General features: G+C 36.5%; 1 long non-coding RNA gene across 1 annotated transcript; it reads right to left on the bottom strand.

Moving 5' to 3' along the window:
• Positions 1-5,672: 5,672 nt before the first annotated feature.
• Positions 5,673-12,982, bottom strand: LOC135628832 (uncharacterized). Its single transcript, XR_010493010.1, has 2 exons — positions 11,783-12,982; positions 5,673-11,124 (listed from the first exon to the last, which is right to left on the bottom strand). It is a non-coding gene; the product is annotated as an uncharacterized LOC135628832 (long non-coding RNA).
• Positions 12,983-14,967: the final 1,985 nt, after the last annotated feature.

Below are 14,967 nucleotides of genomic sequence, written 5' to 3'. Positions count from 1 at the left end.
TTAGGGATCAGAAAGCATGAGAAGAATGAACAGAACAAGCAAAGCAAACTACATAGTAAGGATGATGCCAACCTTATGCCAGAGTAAGGAAGATGCCAACCTTTAACCGAACATCATGGTTGGTCGAGTCCCTTGAGATTATGGTGGTTCGGAGGCCGAATAGGATAGGAATCACAAAAAGTTATGATCAACAAAAGTTGTCTACCTTTTGGGCTTAGTGTGATTGGTCGAGTCCCTCAAGGTTACACTAAGACGTTGATTCGATCCCGATCCCCACTAAAAGTCTACCGAGGACTTCCGTTTCACGTGTTGAGGGTGTCGCGTGACTCGCTAGTAAAATAGTGGGAGTAGATTAAGATAGAAGTCTATATCTTGATTGTTTATTTTTCTACAAAATCTACATGTTATTTATTTCTGCTGCATTTTTATTTTCGAAAAAATCTCGCTTTCAAATCCCTTACATGGCATATTTGATGTCAACCACCTCACTAGTCCAAATTATACGGACTGGCTCCGCAACTTGAGAATTGTTCTCACGGTGGAGAAAATCACATACATATTTGATATAGTGATGCCTACGCCCGAGGAAGAGACAAGCGAAGAGACATGAGATATCGCTTTTTAGGAGTATGTCCCCAAATACTTCTGAAGAAAGGGCGAACATAGATAGAATACCCTATGCCTCAATGATAGGATCTATCATGTATGCCATGCTATGTACCAGGCTTGATATAGTGCTTGCTCTGAGTGTCACAAGCATGTATCAGGCGGATCCAGGCTTGGAGCACTAGAAAACAGTAAAGTATATCCTTAAATACTTGAGAAGGATTAAGGATCTTTTACTGGTATATGGAGATAGTAGCCTCAAGGTTGAAGGCTACACGGACTCGAGTTTCCAATCTGATATCGATGATAGCAAGTTAAATTCGGTGTATATGTACACTTTAAATGGAGGAGCAGTGTGCTGGAAGAGTTCCAAACAAGATACTATAACTGACTCGACCACAAAGGTGGAGTACATTACTATAGGAAAGGCAGTAAAGGAGGGAGTCTGGATGAAGAAGTTCATCACAGATCTAGGAGTCATGCCTAGCAACGAGGAGTCGATTCCCTTATATTATGACAATAACGGAGCGATTGCTCAAGCGAAAGAACCCAAGTATCATCAGAAGTGTTTTGATGAAGTTCCAACTTATTAAAGAGATCGTGGCCCGAGGAGATATAATAGTGGAAAGAGTTCCATCTGAAGATAACATCACAGATCCATTGATAAAGCCGTCGTCTCATATTGTCTTTGAGCGTCATAGGGATCTGATGGGGATTATACATACAGATGATTAATTTTAGGTCAAGTGGGAGATTGCTACTCATAGGTGCCCTACAAGCCAATAATGTGAGTGATGACACGTGTAACTTGACACACATTTTTTTGCTTATTATTATTATTTGATATTTTATCATTATATAGTACTTTATATATATATATATATATATATATATATATATATATATATATATATATATATATATATATATATATATATCCATGGATTTGTGCAATGAGAATCGGATCGTGATGAGGTCACGATAATGAGACCGATTCACATTTAAATACAGACCCTAAATAATCTCGGTCATATGTAACTCGAGAGGGACATCGAGATAATTAGATAGACTGGTGTGTTGTATACCCGTCCATATGATGGATGTACAGGTTCTCATTGAAGAAGGAGTTTACTGATTAATCCGCTTATGAAATGCTAGATAGTTGATTATGCCTTATAGTTAGTGATTCTGTAGTTCTAGTGGAATATTTAGTCATTCGACTAGACACCAAGGATGTCCTATATTAGTACTTCACTCTTTGATATAAACTTATAGGTTTGGAGGTTCCAGATCTAGCACAGCCGGTCATTGAGAGTGGTATCCAACCTTTCGAAGATTATTGAGTGTCGATAGAGGATCATCCGATCTTGGTGTCATAAGAGGAATATCCAATGACTCACGGCTAGCTCGATATTGGGCCCAGAGGGTCACACACACATGATAGGCGTTACGATGAATAGAGGTTCAAATATGAGATATCTGCCGGAGCCACTATTTTATTGGATATCCAATAAGCCCCTGAATTATTGAATCCTATAGATGAGATCAAATAAGAGAGATTATTGGATAGAGATCCACTAATCTAAAAGGCTTGGGTAGTTGGATTGAGATCCAATACCCATAGGGCTGGATCCACTAGGGTTAAGTTGATATGGGACAGCTATAAATAGGAGGAAACAAATGATTCATAGGCTAGAGCCTCTTTGGGTTGCCATCTCCTATTCTCCTTTCCCTTTCTCCTCCTCAGATAACAGGCCTAAAGATTTGAGGAGCATCGTTGGAGCCCTACTATGTGGATCACTACTAGAGAGAATGGCATTTGACTTCCTTTATCCTCTCCTACAGATCTATAGGGATTTAGGGATATACGATCTCCCTAGGTTACACAATATTTAATGTATACAGTTTTAAGTTTTATTGATTTTGCACAAGAATCTTCGTACGACAATGAACACATCTTTGGAAAATTTTGAGATTTTATTTTTTGTTCTTTCGTTGCGCATGTGATATTGCCCCCCAGATTTCCCCACAATGGTCTAAGAGGACAGGCTGCCTTGCCCGTGGGATGTCCCATTGTGACCCCTCCAATGTTTAAGTTAGAGGGATGAGGGAGGAGAGAGTTAATAGTATTCATAAAAGTGTAGTATTCACCCGCTTGCCCCTGTTTAGCCTAGGCTTAGTTTTTATACCTGGGCATATGACAGCAAGGACAAGGATTGGTGAGGGTGCCCCCACCCTGATTGTTAGGGGACAATAATGGAGGTGGCTTACTGACATGTTATCTTGAGGTCGACATTAACATTAGGTGATCGGGATGATATTTACTATCTAGCCTTTTAGTCGCTTTGAGTTAGATAAGGAGTGATCCCTCCTTTAGTCGTCTGAAAGGGAGGTGTCGGGGAGGCAAACCATGCCATCGATTACTAATGCAGGGGCGTGCCCCTTTCTTCAACTGTGGTGTCAGCCAGGAGTGAGTCTTGCGGGCTTTCTTTGGGAAGTTGAGACAGATAGGGATCACGGGTTGATCCCCTGTCAACAGTTGCAAAGAGTTGATGGGGGCTCCCATACTTTTACTTAGGTGGCCTCCTCAGTTCGGATGGTGGGATGAGTTAGTGGTGCTAGTACTTTCTCTCAAACTTAGTATGCTTATATAATCAATTCAAGTGTATATCACTAGTATCCTCCATATGCTATGGAATTTGAAACTATAAATTTAAATCTTGATAAAATACTAGTATCAATAATCTATTGGTTTGATATGATCATATATTGAGCAGTTCATAGACATGTACCACCTAGTATCATCCAAAAGGATCATATATAAATAATACAGACCAATATTATACCATGTTTGGAACCATGTATTTAGGTAGACATAAGGTCCTACAAAATAATATATGTAAAGATAGGGACTCATATAAAATAATCAAACAAACAATGCTTTAGCTCAAAATTCGTGTCCAGAACTTACCTATCATATTTGGCTCTTTCAGAAAATCTAACTTGTGAACCCACTAGTGTATACTAGAAAGACCAACCTATACAAGATAGTAGAATGAACTAGCGAAAAAAACTAATTAGTCCACTAGTGTATACTAGAAAGACCAACTTATGTAAGATAGTGGAATGAACTAGAGAAAAAACTAATTGGTTCTGAAATCTAAATAAGGCATTTTCACTAGGTGCTCAAACCAAGTAAATCATCTCCAAGGTGTGTAATACCCTACCTTCATAAAAAAAAAAAAAAAAAGTCTATCATAGTACTCAACTTAAAGAATTTTCTCCCGAATGGTTTGGAATTTAGGATCACTTGGCTTCCCATAAAGCTGGATGATAGCATTTCTTTTATAACCTTCCATAAACAAATTAAAACAAAGAAGATATATAACAAACAGACCATAAAACCATGAAAAAATAGATTAAAATTTAAAATAATTTATTTCCCATAATAAGATGTCAAAACCAACCATTAAATAGATATGGCAAACATATTAGTTTTGCACCATCAAATTCATTTCTAAGTTTACACAAATATATGCATAAATTTTTCTCCAAGTCATTAAGCACACCTGAAATTTAAAAAAAATTAAATAGCCTAATGGTTTAAAAAAAATTTATCTAACAAATTTCTAACACAAGAAATGTAAATTATATAATTAATTGTTCAACATTATATCTTTGAATATGTGATAACAATAATGCTCTTAAGTAGTTACACTACAATATATATTTAGAAACAAACATCAGGAAATATGTAAAGAAATATATGCAAGTACTTGTCTGTGACATTCCCATCTGCTCCAGGTTCTTCAAACACTTTCAAATATCAAAGTAATATCCTCAGCAGGAGAATAAAGATATACACTTGCCAGAATATGGAATGAAAGTCTTGTTAAATAACACAATTCCATTGAATTGGTAACTTTGCCCATTTCTCGAAGGATGATATAAGTGGCTACAAGGAAGGATTGTAGTTGAGCTCTTTCTATATACAGGACAAAGGCTAGTAACAACACCAATGCATATGTTTACTATAGCATTGAAGGGTCAGATGATGCTACTACCATCATTCTATCCCATGTCTTTGTAACTAAAATGGAAGCTACTGATTTAGGAAGAGCCCTTACTGACCAAGAGCAAACCAAATTTTGTTTAACCATGTCAGATAGTTCATTCACACCATTGAAGTCAATAATTCTTCCAAGATGATGCAATGCAATAGATGACTATTCTGGTTCTGAATGACCAACATTATGTAGAATAAGCCCACCAATAAAGCCTCATTTCATTATTAGTTTACCGTTAAGTTTATCAATGCTCATTTCACATAATGATGATAACCATTTATCAGTCTACAAATACTATGAAATTTTTGATGCATTACAATAGAAGATCAAGATTATAAAACATAGAGAAGAAACCGTAGGAGAGAGTAATGTTCTCAGGCAACTTAAATAGAAAATCAAGCATAGCAGATGCTACTTGCCAACAAAGAGATATTAAGATATGAGCTATCTCGGGCATTTTATTATCCAATGCTTGCATGTGCTCAACAGTAATCGATTCAAGCACGCAAAAAATAATAGCCTTGGCATTTCTAGCGACATGACATCCCAAAGGAATAGTATTTTTGTAACATGAAGATGATTCCTTATTGTTTCTAGAAAATGACCACCAACAAAGGTCCGCAAACTGCATGGAAGAGAGTTTAGTTGCATACCAATAGCTTCCAAAATTATTTCTCCAAACTCACCAAACTGTTTTCTTATGTTTGGGAATAACATATGCATGTGAGGAAAATGTACTTGAAATGATAGTTTAACATCTGACTGATCAGAAGACTCAAATTCTGTGGGAGTGTGTTTTGGTACCTGATGGATATGAATATGCAGATTAAAAATTCTATTACTAAATTATCGGTAAGTGCTAACTCATCCTCAAAAACTGAAAAAACGATGAAATTTGTGAAAGACCAGAGGCAATAAACAAGTGTTCCTTCAAGTATTGCTTTGTATTTCAAGATACTGACATCCATCCTAAAAGTCTAGAAAATGAACATGTGCAACTTGAAAATCTAGATATTTTCTGCATCCATGATAAATGTGGAACTAAAGTTCTGTAGATGAAACCAGCACTTTTGATACCAATGGGATATGTCCGTTCATCATTTCCAGATTAATCCTTCAAGAAGTGCCCAGCACCTTGGCAGCCCATGTAACTTTACCATTTCAAGTTGTATGTTGCCTGCTTTCAGTTGGGTGTACAAAATTGTAAATTGTCCACTAAGATTTGCAGCTGACTGCAGTATAATGTCATTAACATTCTCTACAGAACAGGATAACTCAGTTGCAGAATGCAGTAGAAAGAGGGGAGACTCTGTAGGAGGATTACAAAGTGGCAAAGCAATGGTTGATTCTGCCTAATCAAAGTTGCCACATCAGATTCAATGTCGACTTGTGATATTTCTAAAGCCTACTGATTATCTTCAAAATAATATGTACAAGGTTTCCAAAGAGCCAAAATTCTCTCAGATTCGAGGTCCAGTTTAGCGGAAGCAGAATTTGTAGAACAGTTATATCTCTTTACTTTCAAGATAAGCTATTGTCTCCAGATTGACATTACATCTCTTAAGGTCTTCATAAAACACCACTAATCCATTTTTATTCATGAATTTGGATCCAATGATTTTCATCTGATTCATAAGCTCTGAATTGCATCCATATGAAATCGATTATAAAGAATGAGTTGGCATAACATTCTGCAGCCAAGAGTATGGATTCTATTGCAGCTTCATGGCTTTCTGGGGTTGTCATGCTGGGAACACAAATCAGCTGCCAAATGTTCAAATTGGGAAGCCCTATATACCGAATCTTGATAGTTTACAAGTTGTAGATAATCTGCTTGTGAATACAAGTAATCAGCAAAGAAACCAATATTCTGAAAGTTGTTATTTGAAATCTTATTCACCTCTGAAACACCACAACTGAAATTCAATCTGATCCAGTCCCCAGTAAAATAATTTGAAACACTTGTCAGAACAATTTTTGACAGATCTCTAGGAGCAAACTACAGATTAGCATCTTGGAGTACATCTTTTCTTGTGGCAGCTTTAGATGCATCAATCTTTCTCTTTGCTTCATCCGGATTACTGGATGTGCTAGAAGCCCCATGAGAACATATCACAAAGTTAGAAGAAACAGCTAAAGACTCTTGATCAGCCACCTTAGGAAATGAACATTTGCAAAGGTCAATATCTGAAGGAAATGGCATATGTGGCCCCAAAATAAAAAGGAGTACACTGCAATATAGAAAGACAATGAAGACAGTATATTGTCAGCTAAAAACCAAGTAATGTAACAACCAACAAGGTGCATTTGATAAGATTCATTTTGTTGCAGGGAAAAAAAAATAATAATAATTTCTTCTTTTTTGACTCTCACATCTTTTTAAACTGTAGTCTTCACCGATCACTTCATTCTCTCTCTTTGCATCTCCAAAAATAAGCATTATAAAGTATAAACTATAAAGATGTTAAAATTTTTTTAATTTCTCTATGATATTAGCATATGCTGTTACAATAGACCTTGGTGCAATAGATTCACGTCTCCATTCACATTCCACAAAAGGAAGAATGGCAGGCCTTCGTAATGCAGTACATATAACATTGAATGCAATACAACAGTTCTTCTATTTCTCCAAGTGTATATCATTAGCATCTTCAGAAGTTGTATTCTTTGTTCCAGTAATCACAGGATCACGGAAGGGTTCTAGCATCTCTAAAAGAAATAGAAGCCTATGTTTAAATTCCTACAAGGATGGTAAAAGCAAGGTTCGCCATACCGATGTGTACCGCCCGGTACGGGCGGTACGTACCGGTCCGAGAGGCGACCGGTACGCGGACCGCCCTCTACCGGGCGGTACACCAAAAAAAGCCTGTATCGGGCGGTAACGGTCGAAATTTCGACCGTTACCGCCCGGTACCATTCGGTAACGGTCGATTTCGACCGTTACCGCCCGATACCACTCGGTAACGGTCGAAATCGACCGTTACCACACTGTAGCAGTGCTACAGTGCTCCAACGGTCAAATTGACCGTTGGAGCCATTTCTCCTCCTATTTAAACTAATCTTCTCTCCCCTATTTCATTATACACTCTTAAACTCTCTCTCAAACATTTCTTTTCTCTCATAAACTCTATAAAACAACGATTTGTGAATTCAATCGAGGTAAATTTGGGAAGATTAAGAGGAAGAACTTTCTAATCAAGAGGTATGAGTCAAACTGCTCGAGGAACTACCGATACCCAACGGTCACACTCGTCCGCCCAACGTGCAAAGGCAAAGGGGAAGGCAATAGCATCAGTTGCATCGTTGGAAAGAATCGAGTCGGGCGACGAGACACCTTCACAATCACATTCTCTTTCTCGTTCGGTCCAGAGACATGACAGCAACACGGACAGTAGTGCCTCAACAGATGATGGCGGTGATACCGGGCAGTCGTTGGTCTCGTCTGCACAACTTGAGGGTGGTGAATGGACTGAGGAGCAATATTTTACACATGCCACTCAAGATTCAGATCATGGAACTCGACAAGGTACTGGTTAAGTTTATGCGCGGAAGGGAAAGGAGAAGGGGAAGGCAGTGGATGAATATGAACAAATGCGACAGAGCATACATGATATAGACACAGAAAGAGACTCATCGTATTCACAGCCATCGTATTATGAAGAATCATATGGGCAACAACAGCATGGTGATAGTTGGTCATCCTTCTCTGAGCAACAGCATGATACAGAACAACACCAATATATGCCTCAAGAGCTGCCTCGGACAAATATGATTTATGACGATCAATCTACGATCAGTATCACATTGATGCATCAATGGCATACGGTGTATCAATACACTATGTCATGGGATCAATTTCATGATTGGGTCCAACAAACGTATCATATTGATATGTATCGGATCGAGGACCCCGATCCACCACCCGTGGAGGCTCGTCGTTCGTTTTGGTGGTAGAATTAACAATCAGGTATATCTAGATATATGATTATTTAATTCATTTGAATTTTAGAGTTTATATTGTAACAAAATAGTCTAACAATTCAACTAATTTTTCTATAGATATTTCAATCTATAACGAGCTGAAATACGAACCTCGAACAAGACTACCTCAAAGCCCGAAAAAAATATGTGATGCTATTTTTACCAAATTTACATTGATTTTGCTAAACTTATACTATTACTATATTTATTTATAACTTGAAAACTCTATCCTAACTTTTTTTTTAATTTTCAGGTATTTTCGGAGGGATAAATCGGTGAAATCAGGTGTACCGAGCGGTACACCTCGGTATACCGCTCGGTACGCCGTACCGTACCGTACCGAGCCAGCGTCGAAACGCCGGTACGGTACGGTTCGGCGAACCTTGGGTAAAAGCATCATCTATCTGATTGGAAAGAGTAAGCAAAATTATGCTTGATACTTTAATAGAAGGTCAAACCTTATATTTTGACAGTACATCATCCATATGCTCAGACAAGGCCAGCAAGATATATTTCAAAGCAAGGATTGAAACATCGTACCGTACCGACATTTCGAGGTTGGCTTGATATGGTACGGTACGCCTAATTTAGGTGTAATGGAGTTTAAGATAATACAAATATGAGAAAAAAAGAGTTTGAGATAGTTTAACAGAGTATGAGAATGAAATGGAGTGAAATAGGGGAGAAGAATGGTTTAAAAACATGAGAAGGGTTTGAGATAGTTTAAGCGTTCCTCCTGGTAATGGGTGGTCCGCATACCGGTAACCTATCGGACCGGTACGTACCGCCTGTACCGGGTGGTACCATTCAAAATTGTATACCTTGCTTCAAAGCAGCATAAGCACGACTAGTAGATTCTGGAAACACCCGGTAGGGGCATTATGAACAGAGTCAACCAAACATGAAGCATGAAAATAAGTGCATAATCTATCATATGAAATTTTTTCCTTTTCTTGAATTTTTATTCAGGAGGAAGTGGATAGAATTTGGATAATAACGGGGGCATTGTGATGAAATTCACAGTTTCTTGAGCACACAGATGAAAGATGGATGTCACATACAGGGTTCATGAACTAAAAAGTACTAAATGACAGTAACTAGAACTAAAGGACTTGCATTCACAGGATTAGAAGTGTATATTTTAAGTGTATATTGGTATCTTAGAAACATGTAAAAAATAATCTGTTACCCATTAAGAAATATATAGCTTTCCAAGCCACAACAGTAGTTATATTGGTCCATAAAAGTCCCATAAGAGTTGAGCACAACACTCCAAAGAACTCAGAACACTGAAACAGTAGGTTCTTTATTGGCTCTCTAGAAAAAAAGGAAAACTCCAATCCAACAGACAAAAGTTTCAGTTTCACAATAACTGCTATGATGATCAGGATCAAATTCAAGAGATCAGGGTTTTATTCAAGTGTACAAATGACTGATATTGTTGGAATCTTCATAATAAGGTAATAGATGGATCACAAAATAACATCTATGATAGGTCATAGAAAGTATTTTTTTAGTTCATCAGGATGGACATGTCAGTACAATACATGCCGATCAGCACGGTTTAAACATATGGCTGGAACAAGCCTTGTGCTTGATTGTGTGTTCAGGGACATCCTTGGTATAAAACAAAACTCCATGCTAGTATTATACTAGCATAACATAGTTCGACAATCATCAACCACTGCCATCTGAACAATCATCAAATGGTGAAACTAATTGTCATCTGAACAATCATCATCAAATATTATACCACAGCAGAACAAATTGCCTCTGAACTTCATAGTCTTTGTTATGCTAGGACTATGATGTTCAAATCAAATAACATTTTTCTCAAAATGAGGAGATTATTTCAAGAGAAAATTAGTGATTGATAATTTGACCATCCACAATAAATCACAATGTATTGACCACAAAAAAGGTCAGATCTGCACCAAGAAATGACCAAGTACTCATCAAACATAGATAGTTTTAATTGCTTATGTTAGATAATTCACCAAACATTGTTTATATATTTTCATGATGAATAGGTTAATTATGATGAATCATGATTTATATACATCTACCTATTCTAACATTAAATAAATACCAAATTTTGTCACATTAAATAGTGAACATTATACATTGATACATATCCATATCCATCATATCAATATCTTACACTTGTATCCATGACTTCATAACCAACCAACCAACCAAACGAGCATTCATTATAATAAAGAATTAAGCCTTCATAACAGTAATAAAAACAAGAAGAATGATGAAATTACTTGAATAACACCAAGAGGTCCTCCAGAAGTTCAATTGCAAGATCAACATGAAAAAGGGTCAATGCAGTTACAAAAATACAAGTTGTTGACTTAATATGTAGACTTATTATGGAAAAAGATGAAACCTTTGCAGTAATTGTATATATCCATGGTGATAATGGTCCAAAGCATAAATCAATCAATACACATGCTGCTTTTGCCTGAAGATTGAAAAATAAATGCTTACTTAGAAAGCCAAAAAGTAAGTTGTCTATTCATAATTAAACTTGGTATGAAACCAACAAACACGAGATGATAAGAATGAAAACAGATAGCCCGCACAAGCATTAAGAAGATGACGATGACATTATTATTATCTGCAACAACAAATTAATATGAATTGTTGAGACTTTTGATAAGAATACAAATGCATGTAACGTATATCACCCAGATGCATCACTGCTGAACCTGAGAGAGAGCATGCTGGACAAAAGGATGTTTCCACAAAGAAAAACTATCATCAACTTGATTTAGGAGGCTAATTGGAGGAAGACGTGCCATCAAATGAAAGGAAATCAGAATCCATCCAAATTAATTAATATATAAACTAGTAAAAGGTGTTAAAAGTTTTAACTTAAAACAGAGACCTTTCACCTGGAAGCAGTGCTTGTATAAGTGGTAATAGGGACCAAAATTTTAAATTACTGTTAGCCAATTTGCAGAACAGGAGAGGCTATCTATTCATTATAAAAGAATGTAAACACTCGACAAATTAGTTACAGAAGCAGACTCCTGGTGGCTAAAAGTTATTCCAATAGGAAAAAAACAGGATACTTAGTTTAAAAAACATTATAGGGTAGGTGATCATTTAGAACATACTTGTGAAGCACATCCAAATAAGACATGAGGACTGCCTTCTTCCGCTGCAGATATATCCAAGACATTCAAATAAGAAGCATCCCAATAATCTTCAGTTCATTTGAATTCTTCCCCAAACAAGCTCAAGTAATCAGTAGGTTGCATGTGCCTGGTTACTTCAGTTTTAACAATTTCATCAAATATTGAAGACAGACCCAACTATTCAAGTACAAAATTGCCAAATCAGGTTGTAAATTGATTTGATAAGAAACCATATCCATTCACATAATATGCATGAAAAAATAATTTAATTAACATTAGTTTCTTCATAAACTTATTGTGGAATCCTCTAAACTAAGAAAGAACACTTTTAAACACGTGGAAAGCCAAAAAGCAAAAGAATTTCTATTAAGTAATATGGAACACATCATCTATAATTATTTCAATGTTTGACACAAAATATTATAGAACAAAATGCAAAGAAGAAACAGAAGAACATCTGTAACTAACAATGTGGAGACTTGTTCATTTAAATGGCAGTCCAAATCCTTTGAGAAGATGGACCTGCATAGCCATCGTGTCTCTCACAATTCAATTGGAGATTCATATATGTCATTACAGCTGCCAATAAAAAGTTAAAAAAAAAATTAACCATCAAGTTTTAGTTCACAAAGTCAAATAGAGTGGAGTAGTTTACCTTATCATGTTCCAAGGATTGTCAATCTTAATCCAACCAATTTAGAATGATACCAACCGGTACGGGCGATACGTACCGGTCCGACGACATACCGGTTTGCGGACCACCCGCTACCGGACAGAACATGCTAGAGTGCTACAATGCTACAGTAAGAGGAAGAAATATTTAAAACTGCTCGGTAACAGTGATACAGTGCTCCAATGGTCAAATTGACCATTGGAACCCTTTCTTATGATATTTAAAAACCCTTCTTCTCCTTTATTTCACTCCATTACATTCTCATACTCTCTTAAACTATCTCAAACTCTTTTTTTCTCACATTTGTTCTCTCCTAAACTCTATAAAACAACGATTTGTAAATTGAATCGAGGCTAATTTAGGAAGATTAAGAGGAAGAACTTTCTAATCAAGAGGTATGTTTACATAAGGATAATCCGTACTAAACTGAAATATGAACCTTGCATAAGATATTCTTCAAAGCCTGAAAAAGATATATGATACTATTCTTACCTAATTTACATTGATTTTATTAAACTTATGCTATTACTATATTTATTTCTAACATAAAAATCCTATCCTAACTTTTATTTTATTTTTAGGTATTTTCGGAGGGTCTTACACCTAAATTAGGTGTACCGCTCGGTACACCCTGACGTACCGCTCGGTATACGGTATTATACCATACCGAGCCAACCTCGAAATACTAATACGGTACGGTATTGCATACCTTGATCCAACCTATAAAATTTCACCATTAAGAGCCTTATCCACATGTTGTGGTTTCCCGTCCTAACAATTATCATCCATAGAAAGCATACTTGTTGGTTTCTTATATGAGTAACTTACATTATGGACAATGCTAGTTCATGATATATAAGTTACACAGTCCCGATATTTGCATGTTAGTCAATAAAAGAAGTCACTTAAATCAAGGATTGAAATTTTGTACTATACCAAAATTTCAAGACTTATTTGATACGGTATGATACTATATACCGAGTGGTATATTTTGGTATACCGCTGTGTGTGTGTGTATATGTATGTATATATATATATATATATAGGTAAGCTGCACAGTTTACCTCTATGCGGGGTGACGTGCAGATAAAAAAAAAATTACGACATCTAAAAAACAAAAATATTGCGATAATGCCTGAGGCAACATTGCCCAATAAGAGAAGAAAAAAAAAAATCTTCAATTCTCTCCGCCCCACAAGCCGATGCCTCTTCTCCCGTGCACAGATGAGAAGTCGTCGACAGACGAGGAGGAGAGAGGTGACATCCAGGTTTTACCTTTTTTTCCTATTTCTTTCTTCGTCTTCTCCCTCTTCTTTCTTCTCCCTCGATCACCGTCGATAATAACACCTCAATCGATAACGATAATGCCTTAATTGATGGTACCGCTCGGTAGCGGGCTGTCCGTGTACTGGTCTATTGACGGACCGGTATGTACCGCCCGGTACGAGCAGTATCATTCGGTATTGTAGACCTTGATTTAAAGAACTAATGGGCACTTTAAATGTTAGAACTAGGAACAGAAAACTCTATTTCTCATAATAACTGGAGAGGTCAATATATGTTGCATCAATTTATTGTGACGGACTAGTCTTACCATGAAACAGTTAGGATCATGCTTATGAGTACTAACATGTTTTCAACACTGGCTTTTTATGGCCTTAAGCAACCCTCCACCTTTTTCATTCGGGCTTGGGACCGACATTGGCGGTGTTAGAAACATTGGTACTCATAACAAGAAATCAAGTAAAGAAACTAATTTTCTTTGAGAAAGATCAAAATTGAAACACCTAGCAGGAATTTAAAAGTGACAATTGTAGATCCGAAAAATAAGTATACTTCGGTCTAATTAGACAACAAAGAGGCCTTTGAATCATGGCACTACTCGCTTTTTTAAACCTAACAATGAGAAACATTTTTTGCCAACATATAAAAACATAAGAAAGTTTGTTTTCTCTATGGCTGTGATTTTGGTGAAGGGGGAAATTAAGCATAGCCATCTCTGAACATATCACTAACCTATGATACAATGACTTCCAATACAGAAAATCCTGGAGAAAATGAAGTTCTCGATTGAGGCATTCACATCAACATAATAACTCTACTAGATTGAACATGTTTCATCTTGTTAACAACTAAGCAAAAATTTATTTACGCCTAACACATACTTATATAAGATAAATTTGTCCATTTAAATTTGTTCCTCCTAACCTTGCCTCCTGCCTAACGTTCAAGGTGAGAACATTTTTAATTAACCTAGTCTATTGGTACTCCATTTGTGCTAAGGAAACCCAACTATATAAATATTTATCCTATTCGTTTCATGAAAGATGCAATCTTTACGTAACTTTTATTCAATTTTCAGATCCATATATCAACTGGGTAGCTTGTCCTAATATCTTAATGAGGGAATGCCTTGGAAGATGAAGAGATAGCTCCATTAACAAGTGTACTAAAATAAAAAAAATCAGAAATTAAGAAAATATGGGAAGAC

The sequence above is a fragment of the Musa acuminata genome, chromosome BXJ3-1 (genome assembly GCF_036884655.1).
Source record: "Musa acuminata AAA Group cultivar baxijiao chromosome BXJ3-1, Cavendish_Baxijiao_AAA, whole genome shotgun sequence".
Classification (NCBI taxonomy): Eukaryota; Viridiplantae; Streptophyta; class Magnoliopsida; order Zingiberales; family Musaceae; genus Musa; species Musa acuminata.
This window is presented reverse-complemented; position numbering and strand designations above follow the sequence as displayed.